Consider the following 13,042-nt stretch of genomic DNA (forward strand, 5'->3'; position numbering starts at 1 on the left):
ATATTGTGTGAAGATTTTTCTGTTATTATCTGTATAAGTTAACTACTGGAAGACATGCAGTACTTAAAGTATTATTTCATTGCTGTGAAAAGTTAGTGACTGTGTCAGCTAACATGTGCGAGTTAAAAAGATGTTTTTGCCTAATGCTACAGTTCATGTTACCTAAAGTATTCTCATCAGCTAATGCAGCGAACAATAGTGACTTAGTTTGGATACAGTTGTCCTGAGACTGAGTGCATCCATAAGAATATTGTTTTGGTTGTATTGCTTCTGAAACTCAATACAGACGAGTGAGAGTGAGAGCTGCGTGTCTGTGCCGTTCTTTCACCTCTCCTCACTATTTCCCCTGTTTAAGGGCACAACAGTTTCAGAATTCACATAGTCATAGAACAAAATATTCTGTGAGCCTTCAAAATCAGTGAAAAACCTAAATATCTCTGGCACTGAGGGGAGTATGAAATCTGAGAGTGGCTGGCACTGAATGAGTTAAGGGACATTCCAACCCTAAGTGAAGATATGTCTATTGCCATGTATAAGTGAGAAAAAAGCATTTCAGAATTACAATCCGAAGATGTTTATTGCCATTGTCATTGAACATAATTTGCTGAATAGAAACCTGTTTCCGTGATAAGGTGCAACATAAACACACAGGATAAAAAATTTTGTAGCCAGCGCAGTCATTTTCCTGATCTGGCAGCAGAGCATAAACAATGGAAGTGAATGGCAGGTACCAGCATTTTGTGTTCAAAAGTGATTAAAATCACTCAATAATGATACCAAGTATTCCTGGGGAGCTCAACAATCATGCTGACTGCAAATGAAAAGTATGAATTGACATGAAGGATTTTCAGGAGCCGATTTAGACTTGGGACTACATTACGACAGAGCACTGCTGTAAGCCTCCACATGGTTATAACACAGCAGTTGAAGCCACTGCCGACCAGTGTCTATAAACCAACATGCTATTTGTGCAATATTTCTTCAACAAATCAACGACCCATCCATTGTTACTGCAGCTGCTTGTATAGTAGTGGCTGTGTGTGTTTGTTTATGGAAGCTGGAGACTTTTTCAACTGTTGCGTTATATCCATGCACCATGCAGTGGATGTTTACAGCGGTGTTTGTCGTAACTGCAATGTAGTCTCAAGTCTAAATCAGCTTCTGCAAATCTTCCGTGTTACTTTTGCACTTTTCATTTGCCGTGAACATGATTACTGAGCTCCCAAGAAATATTTGTTTTCATTACTGTTTTCATTTTTGTTAGTCATTTTAATCACTTTTGCACACAACATGCTAGCACCTGCTATTCACTTCCATTGTTTACGCTCTGCTAAAGCAAATGGATTGCTTTCGGATCAGGAGAATTAGTATGCTGTTTACAAAAGGCTTGTTTCTCACTTTCTAACTGTGGCAATATGTCAATAGATAAAATTTCACTTAGAAGTGGAATAACCCTTAAAAATGATTTATTAGATTTTCTTTTCAAAGTGGAAAAACAAAACTGTGAAAAACAAGACATTTTTTATTTTAAACGTTGGATTATGGTTTAATTTAGCTTTTAAAAATTACAGAATGACAAAGTAAAATCACTGAAAAACACAAAAGACAACCTGTTTTAGCTTATTTTCCTACCTGTAGTAGTTCATTCCCTTATGCACGTCATCCTGAAGTGCTTGAGCTATGTATTTTATACATCCTAACATTAAATTTTTTTCCTACAAGGATGAGGAGGAGCTCAACGCAGACCTTGCAATGCAAATCATGAAGATTGCTATCATTGGTCATGGGCCTGCAACCATCATCGTTGAGGGATCCAAGATCCTGGAGAGGATTGATGTTGCCAGATCCTGTGCTTTGATGATGGGAGTAATCTACGCTCTGAACCTTACCTATCCCAAGCAGCTGAAATTTACCTTTGAGGTATTTCAAAAGCTATGCCTTGAGCTTGATGGACAAAAAGCCAGCTCTAAAGTAATGAATCTTAAGTTTGGTATTTTCCAGAGCAGACTTGATAGACCATTTGTGAGTGAGTTTCACAAAAACCTTATTCCTGCATTTCTGGTACTACTTCATTGTGTTTTACTAAATTTTAAAGCGCTGTTCTTAAGTCTTCTGAGTTAATGTTTTGCCGTGTCTTAAATGCTGTTATTTGCACATTTTTAAGGAATCTGTTTAATTTCTCCCATGACCTGTGTTCTGAGGGTATTGGTGTGTTTTAAAGTTTGTGTAATGCCCTCTTTAGCAGAGTTGGCTGGTGACTGACACCCAGCCTCTGGGGAGGCCCTAGAGGGAGCAACTGTCTCTGAGATGGCCAGCTTAAGTGAACCAGCTAAAGTTTGTGTGAAGTGTGTTCCCTGCTTGTAATGAGGCTGTGAGGATGATGGCTGGGTAAATGAGTGGGCAGACAGCTGAACTGGTGGCAACAGAGCTATAGGCAGCGAAGCGGCTACAGACTGACCTACCAGTAGCGGAGACGGTTGTAGTGGAGGTGTAATAAATTGTGGAGTGTCTGACTGAACTGAGGGCAGCTGGGCTGCTGACTGAACTGAGGGCAGCTGGGCTGCTGACTGAACTGAGGGCAGCTGGGCTGCTGACTGAACTGAGGGCAGCTGGGCTGCTGACTGAACTGAGGGCAGCTGGGCTGCTGACTGGGGTGAAAGTGAGGATGGGAGAATATGGCCAGAAAAACCAGTTTCAGAAAGGTTTATTGCTTTCCCTGAAGGAACTGACGGAGACAAGAAAGCTTCCCAGACACTTAAATTCCCTATGTTCGTAGTGCTAGGCTCAGCTACTCCGGGCATGGAAACAACAGCGTGAACATAGTCATTAGCACGAAAAGTCGGCTCAACAAAGGTAGTCTTAGGAGCAATGGTCATGGGTGAGACAGAGAAATCCTTATTAATTTTAGAGGAGACACAAAAAATAGCTCCAGAAGAAATAGACCTAGTATCTGGGTCAGAAGGAACATAAGGAGTGTCTGTTTCACCCACCACAGCCGACTGTTTTGACATCCTGAAGTCCGGCTGTGGGGTGCCGCGCCGGTGACGCGAACGTCGCTTCCTCCCTGCCGACTGCACCGGCGGGCCAGGCGACTGCTCCGGCTGGCCGGGTAAAACCTTCACCGGGGGGCTGGGTTGGGAAGCAGTAGCGGCTGGAGGGTGGAGGTGAAGTTCGTGTAGAATGAAGTTTTATACCAGAGGGTGCAGTGAGTCCAATAGCCAGGGATAATCGGAAATAAGCTGTTGTAGCCTGGCTTCCAGAAGGTAGAGAAATGCTTCTCCCTCATGCTCTAGCCACAGGTTGATTAATTTTGAAGCAGAGTTTGTTATGCGGTCCCGAAGCTCCGTGGGTGGGGTGAATGCCGCTGGATCCATATCTGGCTGGTCCGTACTGTCACGGCGAGTGAGATAAGCCGTGTGAAAATAATAAATGAGGATCCAATCGCAGGCAGTTGTGAAGATGCGAAGGTGGTTTATTGAACACGAAATAAATATGGACAAACAGCAAATGGAGCTCGAACTAAACTAGACTGGAAAACAACTAAACTGCAGCGCACAAACCTGAATGAGACCGAGTAGAGGAGAATGACGATGGCCAGCAGGGAGAACACATGGGTGCGACATGGTGGATACACAGACAGACCAGCAACTACAATGATAGAGGACACGACTTAAATACACACAGAGAAACACAGGGGAATTACACACAGGTGGTGGACACAGCTGGGAATAATCAACAAGACGAGACAGAGGTAAAACTGAACACACTCACATGAGACCCAGACCTTCACAATAAAACAGGAAATGAGAACACTACACCAAGACGCAGACCTGACACTGAGAGACAGACAGAATGACACATGGAACCTGAACTAAACTAAACGTGAGATACAACCGAGAACAAATCCTTAAACATGAAAAAACAGAAACATAGAATTCTAATAATCAAAACTCAAAATACTGGTTCGAAACTGACCCAGAACCGTGACACATTGTTGTGTTTATTGGGGAGAAAACTTACAGACATACAGTACAGCACTTCAGAGTCACACTGCTACTTTATGTAAATTTGGCTACAGCCAATCAGGACGCAGAACATTGTGTTCTGCGTCCTGTTTTTTTTTTTACAACGCATTGTGCGTTGTAAAAAAAAAAAACATGGTAAATTGCACACAAAAAAATCGGCGAATCAGCAAGGCTGCGAAAAGTGAACTGCATTATAGCGAGGGACCACTGTACTTGGAAATCAAATGCGTATTTGTGAACTGAGTTTTGTAACCTTGTAAACCAAAATTTTATGTTTGTGCATCTACAGATGAGAACTTGTGTGTGTGTAAAAAAGATTTGTGTTTGATTTTTCTCCCTTTCAGCTAATCATGTCAATCACAAATTTAAGCTCCGTAACTGAAGCTCCGTAAAGCACCCCTCCAACAGCCAAACCCATCTGTTCTCTGATTGGATTGTTAAGCTTTTGTTTCAAGTCATTTTATGGAGAAACGTGTAATGCATTATTTGGAGTAAGTAATTAACATATTGTATTGCTTTTAAGAAAGTGTTCTGTGTAACATGTGTAATGGCCCCAACATTGATCTCATCATTTGCACAAACATTTGACCACACAGCATGCAATTAATTTACATGAATGTAATGTCTTTGATGTACTGCTTAGCGATGGCAGAGACTCTCAAAGCGGCGGAGCTAATGAGAATTGATAAAGAATTGAACCGATCAGTGATATGAATAATGGAATTGGAGTTGCTAAATTCTTAACAGTTCCCATCTCTAGTACCAAGAGAGGAAATGTGGCACTGTATGAACATTTTGAACACAAAGTGACAGACATGTATGAGGATATCATGACAGTGTTGTTGTGTGGTAGGGGTGACAGATGGTGTCAAGGTGGGGGTGGGATTACATCAGGTGACTCTGAGTCCCTTCTTGTTTTCAATCTGATAGGAGAGAAACAAAAGTCAGCTGAACAAGACAGAATGAGAAAGAAAAAATAAGAGATAAGAGGGTGAAATGGTGAAGACGCAAGATGCAGACGCAGTGAAGATGGATGAGTTTATGTCTGTGTGGTTTAACCATCCCAGCAATGAAGAGAAGAATTCAAGGAGGGTGGGGTGGGTGGAGATGAGTGTCAGGGGTGAGGAATGTCAACAAGACTGAAAGGAAAGGTTTATAAAATGACAGTGAGACCTTCCATGTTGTATGGTTTGGAGACAATGAAACTAATAAAGAGACATGAAGCAGAGTTGATGTTAAGAATTTCGTTGGGAGGGATCAAAGCAGACTGGATTAGGAATGAGTACATCAGTGAGACAGCTCAGGATGAGTGATTTAGAGACAAAGTTAGAGAGGAAAGGCTGAAATGGCTTGGGCATGTGGAGAGGAGGCATAGCAGACAAAGTTTGTGGGTTTAGTGAAGGAGGATATGAAGAGGGCTGGTGTGACAGATGAGGATGCTAGAGACAGAGTGAGATGGAGGCAGATGATCCAGTCTGGTGATCACTAAACGGACAAACTGAAAGAGGTAGAAGAAAAAAAGAGCTGTGTTCTCCTTTTCTCTTCTTCTTCTTCTTCTTCTTCTTCTTCTTCTTCTTCTTCTTCTTCTTCTTCTTCTTCTTCTTCTTCTTCTTCTTCTTCTTCTTCTATCTTTTCCCATTTTTCTTGAGTCCTCGCCAGGATATAGGGCTGGTCAGTCTATGTGAAGTTTGATATTCAGTAAATACTTTACTTTGAAACCAAGACTGAAGATGCCTTTTATTTCTACAAAACAAAAGATGGTCACTGCTGTTGAACAGAAATATATTCTTCCAAACAGAAAATGTGTTTATTTTGAATCTGTGATGTAACCTCCAACAGGACCAATATTTTAAAAACGGTCCTTTTAAAAAGCATTGTTTCTAACCAAAAATACAAAGTCAAATGAATCCAATGAACTCAGTTGTGCCATAACATTGTGTAGCAAATGCACACACACACACACACACACACACACACACACACACACACACACACACACACACACACACACACACATATATATATATATATATATATATATATATATATATATATATATATATATATAGTGAATCTATCAATATACACAGACAGAAAACACAGTTCAGTAAGTGATGATTTGTTTATTCATTAAAGGATGAGATGACGAATTGATGCATCGTACATCATTAGTGGTATGTGTGACTTTGGTGTCTTCTCATCTTCTCCGTTTTCTTAGCAGATCGCAGCATAATTTGTGGTCTCAGCTTCTCTTTTCCCTAATGAAAATATTGACAGATTAAATCTTAAATGGAACACATTTCATTCAGAAAGTTATCTAATCTGGTAAAAAGCACTGAGCAGCAGATACATGGGAAGGCTACATGGGGAAATGAAAAAGGGAGAAGAGAGCGGAATGAAGGGAAGCAGAGAGGGTGATAAATTTGTACCCAGAGTAAGTGTCTAAAAAGCTGCCATGTTTTATGAAATGCACCCATAAGCTACACTAAGTGAAATGCATTAAAGAGGTTGTGATTTGCCTCTGAGACCATTAATAAGGTAAAATACATGCATGGCTAATTTATTAATGCACGCCTCTTGACATTCATTACCACTGAGGCAGCAGCCCTCAGCTCTACTGGTGTGCCTCAAACACACACATTTACACACACACACGCTTGCATGCAGTTGCACACAGTAGGCTCAGGATGGGCCTGGTTTGAGTGATACACCTCAGGCTCTTTGCAGTTGAAAGTGTCATCATAATCGATTGGCGGAGTGGAAAGACAAACTGGAAACTGTCCAAATTACAAATTGAATGGAGAATCCTCTCAGCCAAAACTTTCAACGTTTTACCAAACAATTAATTTTAATGAGCCGACTGTCCATTGTGCAGAGAAGACCACCCATTCCTCTCCATCTCTCACTCTCTCTCTCCCCAGCTCTGTCTTACTTATTCTCTGTCTCGCTGAAATGGTGGAAACTTGCTGATAGGGGTGGAACAGTAAAACAGATTGGAACGTCTCTATTCTCCCATTACTATTTGGCTGACCAGAGGCTGACCTCACTATTATCACTCAACATGCGACAGGGGAAATTGCCAGACCAATTTAGAACTTAGAGATGCTCCAAGTTGTGAGTCTGGACCTTTGCTCGATGTCCTTTGTCTGGGGACAGATAGAAATCTGCACTTAGTGCAGGAGCAATACATTCCGATGAAGTTGTGTGTTTTAACAGACACGGTAGATGTTGACCAGATTCACTACATGCCACCATGATTTAGAGAGAAACACTAATGTTCCACCATGGTTAGGGCTGTCACAGTAACACAGTTATCAAAAAAAATGGCTGCATCACTGTTAGTCAGTACATAGTTATGGTGAGACCCTTATTCGTAATCTCTATCACTATAAACACATATGCAGAAGATCAGTTTTACAACCTCAGTTCCAAAGAGGTTAGGAGACTGTGTAAAATGTTAATAAAAACTGAATGCAATGACTTCCCATTATCATAAACCCATGTTTTATTCACAATAGAAGATAGAAATCATATGAATTTTCAAAATGAGACTGTTTCATGAGAAATATTTCCTTGTGTTGTGACACTTTTCAAAAAAGGTGGGAGACAGTATTGACTGAAATAGTTGTCCATTGGTTTGTGGACTTCTAAAGCGTTTATTATTTTGGTTTTTGCCATTTAGTGCTCTGAAGCTGGACTCCATGAGCTTTTAGAATCCAAGGACACTATGTAATCAACAAGTTGTAGCTTATTGATTACAGATCCCTATAAAGCATATTGAGCCAAACCACTAAAGCCTAACCAGCTTAATTAGTTATAGTTTACACTGAACAAAAATATAAACGCAACACTTTTGTTTTTGCTCCCATTCCCCATGGGATGGACGTAGAGACCTAAAATTCATTCCAGATACACAATATAACCATCCCTCCCAAACAGTGGTCACAAATCAGTCTAAATGTGTGGTAGTGGGCACATCTGCTATATTGAGATAATCCATCCCACCTCACAGGTGTGCCACATCAGGATGCTGATCTGACATCATGAGTAGTGCACAGGTGTACCTCAGACTGCCCACAACAAAAGGCCACCCTGGAATGTGCAGTTTTGTCTCACAGCAAAATGCCACAGATGCCACAAGCAATGAGGGAGCGTGCAATTGGCATGCTGACAGCAGGAATGTCAACCAGATCTGTCGCCCGTGCATTGAATGTTCATTTCTCAACCATAAGCCGTCTCCACAGGCGTTTCAGAGAATATGGCAGCACATCCAACCGGCCTCACAACCGCAGACCTCGTGTAACCACACCAGCCCAGGACCTCCACATCCAGCAGGTTCACCTCCAAGATCGTCTGAGACCAGCCACCCAGACAGCTGCTGGAACAATTGGTTTGCACAACCAAACAATTTCTGCACAAACTGTCAGAAACCATCTCAGGGACGCTCAACTGCATGCCCGTCGTCCTCATCGGGGTCTTGACCTGACTCCAGCTCGTCGCCGTAACAGACTTGTGTGGGCAAATGCTCACATTCGATTGCGTCTGGCACGTTGGAGAGGTGTGCGCTTCACGGATGAATCATGGTTCACATTGTTCAGGGCAGATGGCAGCTGAGAATGTCCCAGTTCTTGCATGGCCAGCATACTCACCGGACATGTCACCCATTGAGCATGTTCGGGATGTGCTTGACCGGCGTATACGACAGCGTGTACCAGTTCCCACGAATATCCAACAACCTCGCACAGCCATTGAAGTGGAGTGGACCAACATTCCACAGGCCACAATTGACAATCTGATAGACTCCATGCGACGATGTGTTGCACTGCATGAGGCAAATGGTGGTCACACCAGATACTGACCGGTTCTGGGTCCCCAGACCCACAATAGAACAAAAAACTGTAAACTTCCAGGGTGGCCTTTTGTTGTGGGCAGTCTGAGGTACACCTGTGCACTACTCATGATGTCAGATCAGCATCCTGACGTGGCACACCTGTGAGGTGGGATGGATTATCTCAATATAGCAGATGTGCCCACTACCACACATTTGGACTGATTTGTGACCACTGTTTGGGAGGGATGGTTATATTGTGTATCTGGAATGAATTTTAGGTCTCTACGTCCATCCCATGGGGAATGGGAGCAGTAACAAAGGTGTTGCGTTTATATTTTTGTTCAGTGTATATTCTTAAAAACAAATCAAATTTAAAAAAAAAACATGACACTCTTTTGAAGAAAATATGATCTAATTGGTGAGACAATCAGAATCAGGACCAGCTTTAATGACCAAGTATGTGTACACTTACCAGGAATTGGGCTCGGGCTATATCTTTGTCTCAGTGTGCATAACATAGTAGACAACATGGCACCAATATGACACAGATAATGATAACATGTATAGCATATTTTCACCAAGTATCATGGCGAAGCGTGTAACAAGCACACCAGTCCACCGTGTACATTTCACAGAAATCTGCAATACCAGCAGAAGGAGATATTTTATTTAAAGCCAAATGAAAATAATCTTGAGGAAGAATTTAAAGAGACATTTCTAACACATTTACATGTAAATACATATTAGATTAATCGTTTCTGGTGATTAAGGACCCTGGAATACCTATTTCACTCAGTGAAATGGACTCAGTGGACCTGGATGTCAGCTACACGCTTTGCCATGATATCGGGTTGCATACTTACTGTATAGTGCGCAAACATTTTGGAATAAAATCATCGAATAAATAAGGGTTGAATAACTAGAAAGCATTATTTGATTCATCAGCAGATATGGTGGATTTTGAGTACAGACACTTTGTGAGTGTCATAAGTGTAGCCTGTGGGAAAAAAAAGTACAGTTGTCTGCTTGTTTTGGCATACAATGCTCTGTGGCGCCTACCAGAGGAAAGGAGCTGAGCAGATTTTGTCCATGATGTGATTGGTCTGTAGTGATGTTTCCTGCTCATTTCCTCACTCTGAATTTGTTCAAATCCTGAATCAAGGGCAAATCGATGAAGACAAATTTATTTAAAAAGTTTATGAACCACGTGAGAAATCAGCAAATTTTTCATGGAATTCTATTTGATCAGACTTCATTTACAGATGTGTTCTTTTTATGGACCATTAGTAACAATGGCCCGTAGAAGATATTTGAGCATCCAATACAGCACATTTGAAGTTCAACTAGGGTGGGACATGGACAAGCTATTTCATCGACAGGAATTTGAAATGCATGTGGGAGTTTTGAGATCAAAGCTTTATTAGTTGAGCTTGAGCGTTCAAGCTTGGTTACCCACTGATCGATATACTAAAATCGCTTGATTAATTTTCCTTCAAAATTTACTCTGCCCTCTTCTTTAAAGTTTGCATTTTAACAGGATACCTGATTTTATCACTGAAATGTACTGAAACAAATAAAATGTGATTGTAAGCCGAATGAAAGCAGCATTAGAAGCATGTTGACTGTCATTAGAAGTTGCTGTAGCAGGTGCATGAGGAGATAAAACCTATTTCTATATATGGTAACCTTGAATTTACTTTTGGAGCACGTTTTATATTTCCTGTTTGTAAGACCCTGCCATGAACACACACAGACAGACAGACACACACACATACACACACACACACACACACACACACTTTGCATTTCAGCAGCTGAAGCAGATTTGTTCAAAGCTGGACAAGCAGCGAAGCCAAATTGCTGACAGCTGTTCAGATATCAGAGCCTCCCCACCACCACTCTCCTCTGCTCCCATAACCAGCCCTCTCACCCTACATGCACCCTTCCCTGGACTTAAACACACACAAACATACGTACTATTCTGCCTCCTTCCTCACCCTACTCTTCCATCAGGCTCTCTTCCTGGCCCATGCACCCGCTGAGACAGAGTATTGTATCATTATACTACAATGTTGCTGTTGCTGGGGGCTTACACACACAAACACACATATGCACACACACCGTTGGCCTTCATTTAAGATACATTTATTTCTCTGTGGTGTTTCACAAACCTCTGTTCATCGCTACTGTGTTGTACATGTTATGTTGACACAGAAACAGGCTGCTTATTACATGTCTCCAGGCCCAAACATATCGTGATGGAGATCTGACATTAGTAAAGTTCTAGTTTATTAATTTACAGGGTGACTCCAGAAACGAAACCCGATATTTCTCAACAACTGCTGGAGGCTTTTTCTCAATAGTGGAGCATTTGAAAGAAATGATGTTGCTCCTACTTTTAAAGTGAAATACTCTGTAAGATAATGACCCTATTAAAATCAAATCAGGGGACTAGGCTGGCGTTGTAATGGCTCACTCATGTCTGTGCGATCTGGTGTTTTCACTAGGGGTTTATGAGCAGCAGAGACCGAGTCCAGAACTGGTCCAGTCCAGATGATCAGCTGCATATTGACTCAGACCTCAGGGTCACACAGACAGGAATTAATCAATCAATATGCTCACCTCCTTAACGGTCATGTGTTTGTGTTTGCATTTCTTGTGTGTGTGTGTGTCTGTGACTGTATAGATGAGAGGAGTGCTGCTGATGCTCATTAGGGAATCTAAAGCGGCTTTTAATGCTTGATTCAGCAATATTGGCAATCTGGATAGGATGCCAAGGGAAAATGGACAGCAACTGCAGTGTATTTGCAAAGTTTCAGGAAGGAAAAGTGTCTGCTTTGAGACTCTTAAATTATTATGAAAATTGGACTTTTTACAGTAATGGTCTTAATACTAAGGGAAATACAAAAGACAGTCATGTTTCTGATTTGATCCCCTGCCTATTTTCCCTTCAACCTGCAAACATTAAATGTCTTTTTGCACTATCACTTGCAATTTATTTTAGTAATTATTCAAATGATATAAATCAGTCTTCAGTTGTTGCATAGTTTTTCCCCCCCCTTTAGTTTTCATTTAGCAAGTGAAAAACATGCTGGATCATGTTAAGATTAAGATGACTGACAATGACGAATATGTCAGTTCTTAATCTTCAGTAACATACAGGTGTGTATTCTGAGTCATTATCTGTATGCCTCTGCCAGTCAACGTTGCTGCATTTCACTGAATCAGCGCGTAAAGCATCTCTCCCTAGCCTTCAGAATACATCAATGCTTCTCTCAAATGATCAAAAACCATTAGGGTTCCAGTGTCACTGGAAACTACATATACTAATGTCATCACACTGCAACCAGTGCTATATTGGTCACATACATTCTGCCTAATGCTTAACCTGCCACTGCTAAGAACGCACATGGCATTATTTGACATAGGTATAATTTCTTACTGATCTTTCACTTAGTGTGGATACAACACTTCTCAAAGGTCCTGAGCCACCCATCATTGCTTTATATTTTGATAGGAAAATGGGAAATCGCTGCAGCAATTTATTAAATGAATGTGCAAACATATATGTACAGTGCATGAGGCAAAATTGGACAAACTGCCCATATGGAAAAGATATATATAAATCTTATAAAGTTTGTATCTGTCTTGTGTGAAACTTGTATGAAAAGCATATAAGTGTGAAAAAAGATATAAGATCCCTTGAAAAATTATATAATGAAACTTGTATGTTTTGGATACTTACTAAAACAATGTATGAAAGTAATGCGAAAGTGGCCACTTTCATGAGTAAATCATGTAAGCCTTATATGATTTACTCATGAAAGTGGCTACTTTCATGAGTAATCACATATACGTTTTTACTATTTCTTTTTCTGTATGGGTGAGCTTGAAAGTAAATTATTAATATAGCCTCAACTCTCTTTGTGTAGCTTTATGTAATGCATGTATTTTTTGGTTGTTGGTGCCATTTCTTCGCTTCTCTGTCAAGATGATTGCACTGCTGCGATAATGTTGAAGTCTCGGCTTTGGGGAGGCCAATCTATGACTGTGACTGTGTTTATTTTCCTGTTTTTCCTAGGTATTGTTGAACTGCACTGACAGTTAGTTTTGGATCATTTAAATGCTGAAAACTGAAACCACTATGAATTCAATCCTTTCAGATTGTATTGCATGATGGATTAAT

General features: G+C 40.9%; 1 long non-coding RNA gene across 1 annotated transcript; it reads right to left on the bottom strand.

Moving 5' to 3' along the window:
• Window positions 1–2,688: 2,688 nt before the first annotated feature.
• LOC113013875 (uncharacterized) lies at window positions 2,689–3,632 on the bottom strand. Its single transcript, XR_003270882.1, has 2 exons — window positions 3,561–3,632; window positions 2,689–3,390 (listed from the first exon to the last, which is right to left on the bottom strand). It is a non-coding gene; the product is annotated as an uncharacterized LOC113013875 (long non-coding RNA).
• Window positions 3,633–13,042: the final 9,410 nt, after the last annotated feature.

Source organism: Astatotilapia calliptera, chromosome 20 (genome assembly GCF_900246225.1).
Source record: "Astatotilapia calliptera chromosome 20, fAstCal1.2, whole genome shotgun sequence".
In the NCBI taxonomy this organism is placed as follows: Eukaryota; Metazoa; Chordata; class Actinopteri; order Cichliformes; family Cichlidae; genus Astatotilapia; species Astatotilapia calliptera.